Genomic DNA, 12,698 nt, shown 5'->3' on the forward strand with positions numbered 1-12,698 from the left:
TTTGTTTGATGCTATTGTATTAATGTGGGGCTGTTCTAAGTCATGTGGGTGGCGTCCGTGTAGTACCTTCTTTTTCCAGTTTTCTAGTTTTTGCTTTTGAGGATCATCAATACAGTCATTCATATGATATCCTTGCTCATTTAAATTTAATGGGGTGTAGTTAATGTCATTTACAACTATTGCTTTATGTGTATCACTAGTGCGAGATTTTAAATGAAAGAATGTTTTTAGTGTATTAATTTGTTTTTGCCAGAGATTATAAATATCTATCAATCCCCTTCCTCCATTTTGTCTTTTGAGTGTTAGACGCTCTATTGCAGATTTAGGGTGGAGATTATTGTGTTTTGTTAGAATTGTGCGTGTATTTCGTTCTATTTGTTCTATGTCAGTTTTAGTCCATTTTATAATTCCAAATGAGTATGTCAGTATAGGTATAGCATATGTATTAATGGCTCTTATAAGATTTTTCCCAGAGAGTTGAGTTTTACATATAACGTTTATTCGTCTTTTATATTCTATTGTAAATGTATGTTTGATTGATGTATGATCGAGTCCTTTAAGTTGATTATAGCCTAAGTATTTATATAAATCTGTTGGTTCCATAGCTGTTATTGTATCAGAAGAAGTTATTGCGTAGTTACCCGGTTTTATTTTGCCTTTTATTATATGTATTGTTTTGCACTTATCTAATCCAAATTGGATGTTGATATCGGTGCTAAACTCTTTTGTTACTTCTATTAGTTTTTTCATGTCTTTATCGCTCTTTGCATATAATTTTATGTCGTCCATATAAATCAGATGTGATATAATGGTTTCCTCTATACTTTTAAGAGGATATCCTACTCGACAACGGTGTAATAGATGCGATAAGGGGTTAAGGGCGAGGCAGAACTATAGGGGACTCAAGGAATCACCTTGATAGATCCCTTTCTTAATCTGTATCTGTCGTGTAACGATAGTATTTTGGCCATAGTTAAGGTGTAGTGTTGTTTTCCAGTATGACATTATTTTACGCAAGAAGTCTATTATTTTTGGGTTTATCTTATATATTTCTAATATTTGAATTAACCAAGAGTGTGGAATACTATCAAAAGCTTTCTGATAATCTATATAAGTGCAATGGAGATTTCTATTTTTTGTGGCAGCATGTTTGTGAATTGTGGAATCAATAACTAATTGTTCCTTGCATCCCATATGGGCCCGCCTGCACCCCTTTTGTTCTTCTGCTATTATATTGTGTTGTTCTATGTGTGTGTTAATTTTGTTTGTAATGGCTGATGTTAAGATTTTGTATATTGTAGGTAGGCATGTGATTGGTCTGTATTGGGAAGGTTGTGGTGAGTGTTTGGTTTTTGGTAGCATGTAAGTTATTCCTATTGTCATGAATTCGGGTATTTTCTGTTGTCCTAATACGACATGTGTTAGATTTTTCGCTATGCATTTATGTAATTATGTTAATTTTTTATACCAGAAGTTGTGTATCTTGTCAATGCCTGGTGATTTCCAGTTGTGTAATTTTGCTGTTATGTTTTTTATATCTGTTTCGGTTACCTCTACAAATTCCATCTCTTTTATTATACTAAATTCTATTTTTTCGTCATTTATCCATAATGCTTTTGAATTATGGCTTACCTGTTCTTCCCATATACCAGACCAAAATACTTCTAGATCTTGTTTAGTAGGTACGTCTGTGTTCCTGTCAGTTACTGTGTTAGTGGGAGTATGTGGTTTTTGTAAATTTCTATAGAAGAGTTTTTCATTCGTTGTAAAGATGGCGTTATCATTTCTTCGCTGTTGTGCTTTTTTGTATCTTCGGAGTCTATTAACTTTAAGAGCGAGTTTTTGTTTTAACGTGTCCAAATATTCTTCTGGCTTTCTATTATTTTTGTCATGTTTAGTGTGTATAATACAATTTTGGAATATTTCTTCTACTCTTTTTACTACTTTATTTGATCTATTATTATTGTAAATATACTGAGTTAGTCTACCGCAGTCCGCTCTGAGTTTTTCGATATCTTTTTCGAGTCTTTGTTGCCACGGTGGTTTATTAGTTTGCTTAGTTTTTGTGCGTTGCATATTTTCTATTTGTTTAGGATTTACTTCTTCTGTTATTACTAATGCTGTACAGTATATGAGGGTATGTATGTCTATTAGCTGTGTATCTTCTGAAATAAATCTATTTAATATGTTTTGGTTAAATATTTGTATTAAATTGTAGAGTTGTGGGCTATATTTTATTTTAGGAAGTCGAGGACGTATTAGTGGATCCGTTCCTGAGTATTGCAATAAAGTTGTACTAAATTTATCATATATTTCTTGTATGTACGTTTCAGTAATCGGATTTTGTGCGTTTAAAGTATTAACTTCGTTTTCTAATATTATCGTTACAGATTCAGTTTGTGTTGACATATCTGATGTGTGTGTGTTTTGTGTGTTTGGTATTGTAAAAGATTCTGTTTGAGAGTGAAATTCTGAATGAGACGGATTTCGGGGTAATGGTGTAGTAACGTCGTGTTGTTGTAGCTGTATACGTGCTTCTTCTTTTAATCGGTTCAATTCGTCTTCGGTTAGTAGTTTGTTTTTTACTATAGTTCTTCTCTGATCGGAAATTCGCTGTTCTGTAACCGTAATCCCTGGGTATTCTTGTGTAAAAAGTTCATGCATCTTCTGTCTATATGTGGTCATGTCAGTCTCTAAATTGGTAATATAGTAATATGTTCGCATGATAAATGAGTTTACCTCTTTGCTCCATCTCATGTGAACTCTCGGTTTTCCAGCCTTGGTGGACGCGGGCAAAAAGGCATTCGCCTCCCGCGCAACATTCAAAGCTGGTAAGTGTGGTTCTGTATTTAAGCTAATAGTGGAAGGTGATGACTGGACGGAGGGTGTGTATGATGAAGTGCTAGGACTATTATAAGGCTCTATTGGGCTACTTGTTCTGTCTGTCAGTCTGTTAGTTTCATCATCGGTAGCGGCTGTAGCATTAACGCCGTGAGCCCGCCTGTTCAACTCACGACGACCGGCTGTAGTGTGGAATTTATCGGGAGAAGCCCGCCTGCTCAACTCCTCACCGCTGACGGTCCGCATGCTGTCACACCCAGCGCCAGCTCCAGGTGTGCCCCGGCGATCGCCCCCGGGTAGCGGCCCTATACGTTTCTTCTTACTACGCGTCTCCATACTAAATGGGTTACCATTGCCACGTTTGCCACGCCAGTAATTTAATTATCGTGTGTCCGCCCCCCACGTGATTAGATGGTCAATCAGGACGTGTGGTTGGGTTTCGGGGGGCTTATTATTATTATTATTATTATTATTATTACGTACCCACGTGTTACGTAAGCAATGTACAGTTTGAGAGATTGCGTGGTAAGATATACGACGTTAAAACTCCGGTGAGTACGTTCCAATTTTTATTTGCTTACTACCTACATTGAGATTCTGATTATAATTGCGAACTACGATTGCAAATACATTTGCGAACTTATTTAAAAAAAAATTGTAAGCTATTTTGCTGTTTATGTTTACTGAACTACCCGCATATAGTGATTATTTTTCGTTTCTCTTATTTCTTCTTTGCGTTTTGTGTGCTTAATTGTTTTTCATAATTAACTTCATTCCCTTTAAAGAAAATACCTAACCGTAATCGTAGAAGTAGAAGTCGCTCAAAAAACCGTGACTCGCGTCCTAGGCGCAGAGCTACACATACTAGTGACAGTGATTCTGGTTCAAGGCACCGAAAATCTCGTTCTAGACTCATATCAAAACAACCTGAGTCCTCTAATAACGTGATGAATAAAATTTTAAATCGTTTAACAGCATTAGAAGGACAACACCACTCCTTGCCGCCGCAGTCCCACGAACTGGGCTCCGGTGTGTCTGCACTGACGCCGTCGAGGCGACCTGAGACTGCTACCACAACCGAGGGGCGGAGGTCGGTGGCGGAAGGTCGAGGGTCTGTTATGCCGACTTCACCGCGGCGCCCCGTGAGTGCTGTTGCGGACTGTGATGCCAGCGGGACGGATCATATCATTGATGCGATACGCTCAATCAACACAACGGTGCGATCAAACCAATCTTATTACATATCCTATTTCGATCCTAGCATCCACGATATAGACACCTGGTGTGAGGAAGTTGACCGTGCCAAGGCTATAAACTATTGGAACGATAACGAGTGTCTTTCTCGCATTGGTAACTGTCTAAAAGGGGATGCTAGGACTTGGCTTAATGAGTGGGTCACATGTGATCGTAGTTGGAGTAATTTTAAGAAAGAATTCAAACCATTGTGCCCTAGAAAACCGGATATTGCAAATATTTTATACGAGGTCATGAGTACTAACTCTGATAAGTACCCAACATATGGCGATTATGCTCGCCGGTCCTTATTGAGGTTACGCATAGTTAAGGGGTTAAGCGAAGAGCTTATCTCGGCTATAGTAATACGGGGTATTATGGATCCGCAAATCCGCGCTTCAGCTACGAACGCGAAATTGATGCCAAACGAACTTGTAGAATTTTTTTCTATTTATGTCAAATCGAATACGTCAACTTTTTATAAGAAATTTGGTGATAATGTGCGTATTGAACGATTGTCCAAATCAAAATGTCAGGCGATCGTTATTGGAAGCTCTCGCCTTATCACCAATCTGAACCCAACATCTTTACCGCCCGTTTTGTTCAATGACATCAATATTCCTTACCGCAATCATGTAAAAGACCTTGGTCTACATATTGATTCCACATTCAGTTGGTCTGTTCATATCTCTGATATTAGTCGCTCAGTTACAGCCACGTTAAGGTGTCTGAATCGACTTCGAAATTTCCTTCCCATCAAGACTAAGATTATACTTGTGCACGCTTTGGTCTTTCCTATAATTGATTATGCAGACGTATGTTATTACGATCTCAACGAAAATCAACTGGATAAACTCTATCGTCTCTTAAAAAACTCTTTGCGTTTTATTTTCTGTCTTCGTAATTTCGACCATATCTCTCAGTATCGTGATAAACTAAAATGGTTTACAATTCGACAAAGTAGAGACTTCCGATAACTTTCATCTCTTTTCTCTATTCTCTTTGATCCTCTCTCTCCCGATTATTTGAAAGGCAAATTCAAATTTTTTTGTGATAACCACAATCGTCAACTACGTTCTAAGGATTCTTACCTTCTTTCTGTCCCTACTCACACTTCCGATTTCGTCTCTAATTCCTACTCCGTTCAAGTTGTCCGTTTATGGAACAAAATACCCGAACATATTAGGAAAGCTACCTCAAAATTTACTTTTAAAACTCGTCTACGTGAGCACATATTGTCAAAAAGCCTCTAGCTCTTATGATTTCTGTTATGCACTATTATTATTAAATTAACTATTGTTATACTATACATATATATGTTTTTACGATAGACAGTATATATCAATATTTATTCTGTAGATACTATATGGATATGTATGTATATGTTTTTTTTTATGTAGTTTTATATAAGTACATGCATATATTGTTATATATTGTTAATTAACTTTTAAGTAATTTTTAATTACCGCCTTCATGGTTTTTCTGTTTGACCTAAAGGTTGACTAGCAGAGAATGCCTTCAGGCATTAAGTCCGCCTTTTGTCCCATTAACTTTATGGTGGTCAATAAAGCATTTAAATTAAATAAATAAAAATAAATAAATAGAAGACTATTCCAACGTGTGAGGCAATCCAAAATAAGGCTTAATTCTTTACCTGTATTTTCTTTCACATACTTTTGCAGATATATATCGTATTTAGTAGGCGATCTTTTGAACATCTTAACCACTTTTCGAACTTTTTGAAGAATATCATTGTATCTGGGAATAATCTCAGCCTTAGAATGATAAGGATGTCAAGGATCCATTATAGTGACTATAACCCCATCACCTTGTTCATCATCATTCGGTGTGTCTACGTCATCTGTGTCTGAATCATCAAACATTGTTGGCGTTGTTGCTAGGTCTTGGTTGTCTTGGTCTAGGTTGTCTTCTGCCTTCTCTTCATTCTTTTTATACAATACATCGACTACAGCTAATTGTAACCCATGTGCGAAGCACAGTTGTTGATAGCAATTCATGAGCTTACCTATTTTGACCATGACACTTCCGCCGTCGGTACTCATGCCAATAATGTCAGTATCTGTATCAAGACCAAAGCTTTTTAAGCGGTGTTTTATCAGACTGATAGTATGAGCCGCAGTACATGAACCATGTATTCTAATCAAACCCAGATTAAAATGTTTTTTTTTTTGGTGGTGCAAATTTAGGTTCAAGTATCGGTGATTTTTTCGGGAAGTCCATTCGTCAAAACTCAAAGAGAATCTTTTTCCTTGTTTCTTTTGACTTTCGAACTCAATTATCAAATCTGATTTATTTACTTATTTATAGATTTTCGAACACCATCGGCATATTCACAATTTTTTAAGAAAAAGTAGGAAATAAATTCATGCACGGTGTGATACACCACTACAGGCGTTTACATTATACATTTTAAATAACAAAAAAAAAAAAAACACTACACTCCTACATTAATATATCTTTAAAATAAAAACAAAAATGTGAAAGAAAAAAAAAATTACTCCAAATTAAAAAGAAATAGAGATATAACAAAAAAAAATCTTGACACTAATTGAGCAAAGAGTCTACTTTTTTCTTAAAACTGTGGCTGTTATGACTGTATATATCAATGTCATGAGAAGCAATATCATTGTAACTACTGTATATATCGGATCATTGGCGAAAACTTCCCTACATTTGTACGGAATCTAGGAATAGCGAAGGTGTTTTGAATTGGGTGATGCGGAATCGTTTTTGGGACATTTATATAAATTTGAGAAAGTAACTTTTGCGAGTATTGAACTATGGATTAATTTATGCAGAAACATGAAGTCATGATTGGACCTACGCTTCTCCAATGTAGCAAGTTTGAAGTGTTTCAATCGTGTATAATAGTCTGCACGATATGGACAGTTTCTATCTTTACATGCCAAAAACTTTGTAAATCCTTTTTGAATTCTTACTAGTTTTTTGCTAGTGACCGTTGGAAGTGGACGTGTTGCAAAGTCGCAAAAATATTTTAAACTTATTGAAAATTTCGCCAGCCAAAAGTGTTTCTAATTATCAAAGTTTTAAACAGTGTTTTCGTATAAAATATTATTGGTACTAATATCATTGTGATTGTACTGAAGAACGAGTTAAGGTGCATCGGCGTCAGTGCAGCTCCCCTCCCCCCTCAGCTCCCTCGCCCCCTCGAGTAAAGAGTACCGCTGCTATTTTTTATCTTGGTCGCTCCTATTAAAAAAAATGTACGATGAGCCTACAGCGAACGCCACCCAGTAACATATTGATAAGCGGTAACGAAAGCGTGAGCGGGTCAGTACCCAATCTATCTACATATGATCCCGAAGATCCATTCATTATTCAATTATTATGGGTGACTTTAACACATGTCTCATTAGAAATGATGTACGTGCAAAACGTTTGTTAAATATTGTCAGCAGTTCTAATCTTAACGTTCTCCCTTCGAGAGCAACTCATTATTTTCCCGGCTGTTCACCATCTCAGTTGGATCTTAGCATTGTTGCATCCTTGGAGCATGTAGAAGGTCATGGACAATTTCCCGCAGAGGCCTTTTCTTACCATGATCTAATATATTTATCATATAAAATTCGACCTCCTAAGATTAGGCCTACTGTGGTAATGCGTCGCAGTTTCAAGGATTTTAACAATGATGCGTTTATGAGTGAGCTTAGCCAAATTGACTGGGATTCTGTATTTAGAGTTGAATCGACTGACGACAAGTTAGACATCTTTAATTCGCTCCTAACTTAACTTTTTGATAAATACGCTCCTTTACGTTCCATCAAATTGAAAAATCTTCCTGCTCCTTGGTTAACCAATGAAATTAGAACGTTAATGACTAAGCGTAATAGAGCCAAATTTAAATACAAACATAACCCCAGTACTGAAAATTTATCTAAATACAAGCGCTTGCGTAACCGTTGCAGCAGGGTTTGTCGAGATGCGCAACGACTTTATATCCACAATTCAATTAAGAACAGTAATTCTTCTCAGACATGGAAATTTCTACAGTCGCTCGGTATCGGACGTCAACCTTGCCCTGTCAATCCACACCTTGATCTCAATGCTCTGAACGGATTTTTTGCTACTACTATCCCAATGGATATCAAGGAAAAAATAAAAACACTTAGTATTCTACGCTCTCTACCTATTCCCAACAACCCTCCTTTCCAGTTTTCTCCAATGGCGCTAAGTGATATTAGGGCTCATACCTCTTCCCCCTCGGACCGCTTACGAGCGAACGTGTTTACTGCTCCGTTTAACATTTCAACAATAAAATAAAAATTGTAATTTGAGAAATTAAATAAAGTTTAAATATTACGAACACAGAACGATTTAGACGATATACAAACTCAACGCAGTGCACTACCACATACAAGCTGCGCTTAAGCCGAACTCGTACTACCGTGTTGGAAGGAAGCGAATATACGCGTAAGTGCTATTTGTCTCTTTTAATCTATAGCATACATAACACGTGTTGTGACTGATCGTGCTGCGACCCTGCGTCGTCGCCGTGCGTTAGCTATCCTGCTTTAACTTACCGGCATGAGAGTACTCATTGCGTGCGATAGCCTCTTGTACATTTATGCTAGCCTAGTACAATGAATCAGGATGCCGACATGTCAGTTTGTGGTGCGGAGGACGACGGCAATATAACACCACCGTTTGTTTTTACACGCACAAAAGCCGTAACTACAGATGATTTTAACACTTTTAAACTCGAAATTAGAGATATGATTAGATCGCTTTTCTCTGAGCAGAAACAAGATACAAAAAATTTTGCTACAACATTAGTGGAAATCAAAAATTCTACCTCAAACGTCGAAAATGAAATTAGTTTATTATCATCTCAGTACCAGGATTTAAAAAACAAATTATTACAACTTGAGGCTGAATGTAAGGAGGGAAACGAGCAAATTTATTTATTAGAAAACAAAATTGAAACTTTACAAATAGCATACCGAAAACAAAATTTTGAAATAAAAAATGTTCCTAAAAAACATAGTGAAACCAAGAGCGATATGTTGGATATGGTCCTGTGTTTATCTTCTTCGATTGGTTGTAATTTGAAAAGGGAAGACGTAAAGGATATTTACCGTATTCGAGGAAAGAAGGAGCAGCGTAATTCCTCAATTGTGGTGGAGACCTCGTCCGCAATTGTAAAATCGGATGTTCTGCGACTGAGTAAAGTTTTTAACACCAAAACAAAAGAAAAATTATGCGCTAAGCACCTATGTTTTCACACATCAGAGGATACGCCGATATTCGTATGCGAACAGTTGACTACGAAGGCTCGCCCGCTCGCTCGCCTGTACTACCTTGCCAGAGATCTAGCCAAGTCAGCTAATTATAAGTTTTGTTGGACCGCATACGGCAAGGTTTATGTTAGAAAAACGGAAACCTCACCGGTTGTATGCATCAAATCGGAGGCGCAGGTACACCAACTGCTGATAAAGGAATGACTATCCTTTGAGAGTTTAACAGTAAACAATCTTTGGGTGCTACTTGCGTGTAAACAGTATGAAAAAGTGATTGAATTCTTATGTACCTACATAACGCTCTTAACAGATATGATATTAATGTAGTTGTTTATTTACAGCGTCTATCGCTTAATAGTATTAAAGCAGTCAATAGTCTGTGTAACTTATGTTATAACTTAGTAGTGTTTTATCCTTGTATATTGTATAAAAATTTTATATTAACAGCGCAATTATTCACTCTCACATTTACACACAACAACACACATACATACACACATTTATATTCAGTCACACTTTAAAACTTATTTATACATATATATAGATATCCAAAAAAGAACCATGCTATTTACTGACTTTTTAAAAGCAATATATATTTTAAAATTACCACTACAAAATGGATAGTATATTTCAAAATGTAATAGAAATAGACAATTTAGTATTCGCCAACGCAACTACTTGTGACATAGATAATGTCGCAAAACTTTTTAAAATTCAAAATTCTGACTTCATATTAATAGCTCAAAACATACGTAGCATATACCATAACTTTGATGATTTTATTGCGTCGATCTCACAGCTGCAGTTTGATCCTACAATTGTTATTTTAACTGAATGTTGGCTATGTAATCATAAACCGATCCCGACTATTCCTAACTATAAGATGTATTCAACAACAAAACACAAAAATAAAAGTGACGGAGTAGTTGTTTATGTAGATCATGTTGCGGCTGGAATCACGGAGGTATTCCTGCGTGATGCATCGTGCCTTCAACTTCATATTGAAGATAAATATATCCTTGCTACATATCGTTCCCCTTCTACTTTAGATTTGAGCGGGTTTATCGATTCTCTTAACAATCACTTGGAAAAAATTGCCTTTAGCAGCACAGTTGTTATAGCTGGGGATATAAACGTTAATATTATTTCGAAGGAAGTTGAACTCACCTCTGACCGTGAAAATAGAACCAATTACTTAGGAATGCTTGCTGGTCATAATATTATGCCTGGTCATAACCTACCAACCCGAGACAAAAATTGCCTGGATCACATTATGATAAAAATAGATAAAACGAAGTAAGTAGCGCAATCCGCAATTTTAAATACTTCTGTCACTGATCACATGATGGTTCTCCTACACCTAAATAGTACTTACAAAAATAGTAAATGCATAAAAACAAAACAAATTATCAACTACATAGAGGCATGTAACGATCTAGCAAATAAAAACCTGCATGAACTCTTGCTTTGTAAAAATCCAGAGCACGTGGCCCAGGGGCTAATTAACAAATTAAGGTTATCAATTAATGAACACACTAAAACTGTCTCAGTACCCAAGACTAAGCGTGTTCTGAATCCCTGGATTACCCCTGGAATACTTCGCTGCATCCGCCACAGAAATAAATTACAATATAAACTTCGTTCAAATCCGACAGACGAGATGCTTCGACTCATCTACAGACGTTATCGCAACTTTTGTAACAACCTTATAAAAAAATTAAAACGCAACTACCACAAAAAACTACTGCACGACTCTGAGGGTGATTCGAAAAAACTTTGGAACAGTATTTTTAATATAACAAATTTAAAACAGACGAAAACGGATAATTCTAAACTGCTTCACTGTAAGTCTTCGCAAGCAAAATCGCTTAACTTTATAAATAAGTACTTTAGCGGTATAGAAAAAGAACTGGCTGATTCCATAATTCGATCTCATGTTGATGATCCAGATATCACACTTCCGAGCGCTTCAAGCCTTAGCTCATTTGTTCTTCTTGACACCGATGAGGAGGAAATACACAGGGTCATCACCAACTTAAAAACAAACAGTGCTCCTGGATGGGATGGCATTCCAACAAGATTTCTAAAACTAGCCCGATCTCATGTTGTACCTATAATCTGTCACCTAGTAAATTTGTGCTTTGAAGATGGTGTATTTCCCTCCTCATTGAAGGAATCACTTATAACATCAGTATACAAGGGTGGGAATGAACACGACATTGGCAACTACAGGCCAATATCGGTACTTACGTCAATATCAAAGATTGTGGAAAAAGTCTTAAATACACGGATTGTAAATTATTTAAAAAAAATTGATATAATAGCAGAAAATCAATTTGGCTTCCAGACAGGTAAATCAACTGCAGATGCTGTAGAAGCTCTGACATCGGTAGTCGTTAACGATCTGGATGCCAAACGTAAATGCCTTGGAGTATTTGTCGACCTAAAAAAGGCGTTTGACACGGTGTGTATCCCTATCCTTGTGAAGAAGTTAGAACGTATAGGTTTTAGAGATACTCCACTTAAACTCATCAAGGACTACCTCAGCAACAGAACTCAGAGGGTTATAGTTGGTGATGCGATGAGTAATCGCGAGACTATTGACTATGGAGTACCACAGGGCAGCGTGTTAGGACCTACGCTTTTCCTGGTCTACCTCAACGACCTCTGCAACTTAAAAATAAGAAATGCCACTATTTTTTCTTATGCAGATGACACCGCACTGATATTTTCCAATAAAACATGGGATCTAGTTAGAGCTGATGCAGAAGTAGGTCTTGAGGTAGTTGAAGAGTGGCTAAAAAACAATCTGCTCACCCTCAATACCCAAAAAACAAATTACGTATCTTTTTCTCTCAACAATAGAACGCAACCGACTAATTTTGATGTCAAGGTACATCATTGCACAAATACCTTGCGAGCCACTGGATGTAATTGTCCTTCTATAGAAAAGATGGATAACGTGAAGTATTTGGGTGTTATGATGGACTACAGGCTCTAATGGCATGCTCATATTGAGCTGACGGCTACTAGATTACGTAAATTAATCTGGATATTTAAAATCCTTCGACATGTTGCAACAAAATCGTTAATTAACCAAATTTATACTGCTTTGGCCCAACCTGTCTCCATCTATTGCATCACAGTATGGGGTGGGGCAGCCAAAAGCAAATTAATTCAGTTAGAAAGAGCACAGAGGGGACTACTAAGGTAGCTTATTTCAAAACGCGTAGGTTTTCAACTCAAAACCTTTACACCGAAACTGATTTCCTCTCCATTAGAAAGCTTTTCGTATTACATGTAATATTAAAAAAACACACAAAATTAGATTACCATCCAAAAAAT

The sequence above is a fragment of the Vanessa atalanta genome, chromosome W (genome assembly GCF_905147765.1).
Source record: "Vanessa atalanta chromosome W, ilVanAtal1.2, whole genome shotgun sequence".
In the NCBI taxonomy this organism is placed as follows: domain Eukaryota; kingdom Metazoa; phylum Arthropoda; class Insecta; order Lepidoptera; family Nymphalidae; genus Vanessa; species Vanessa atalanta.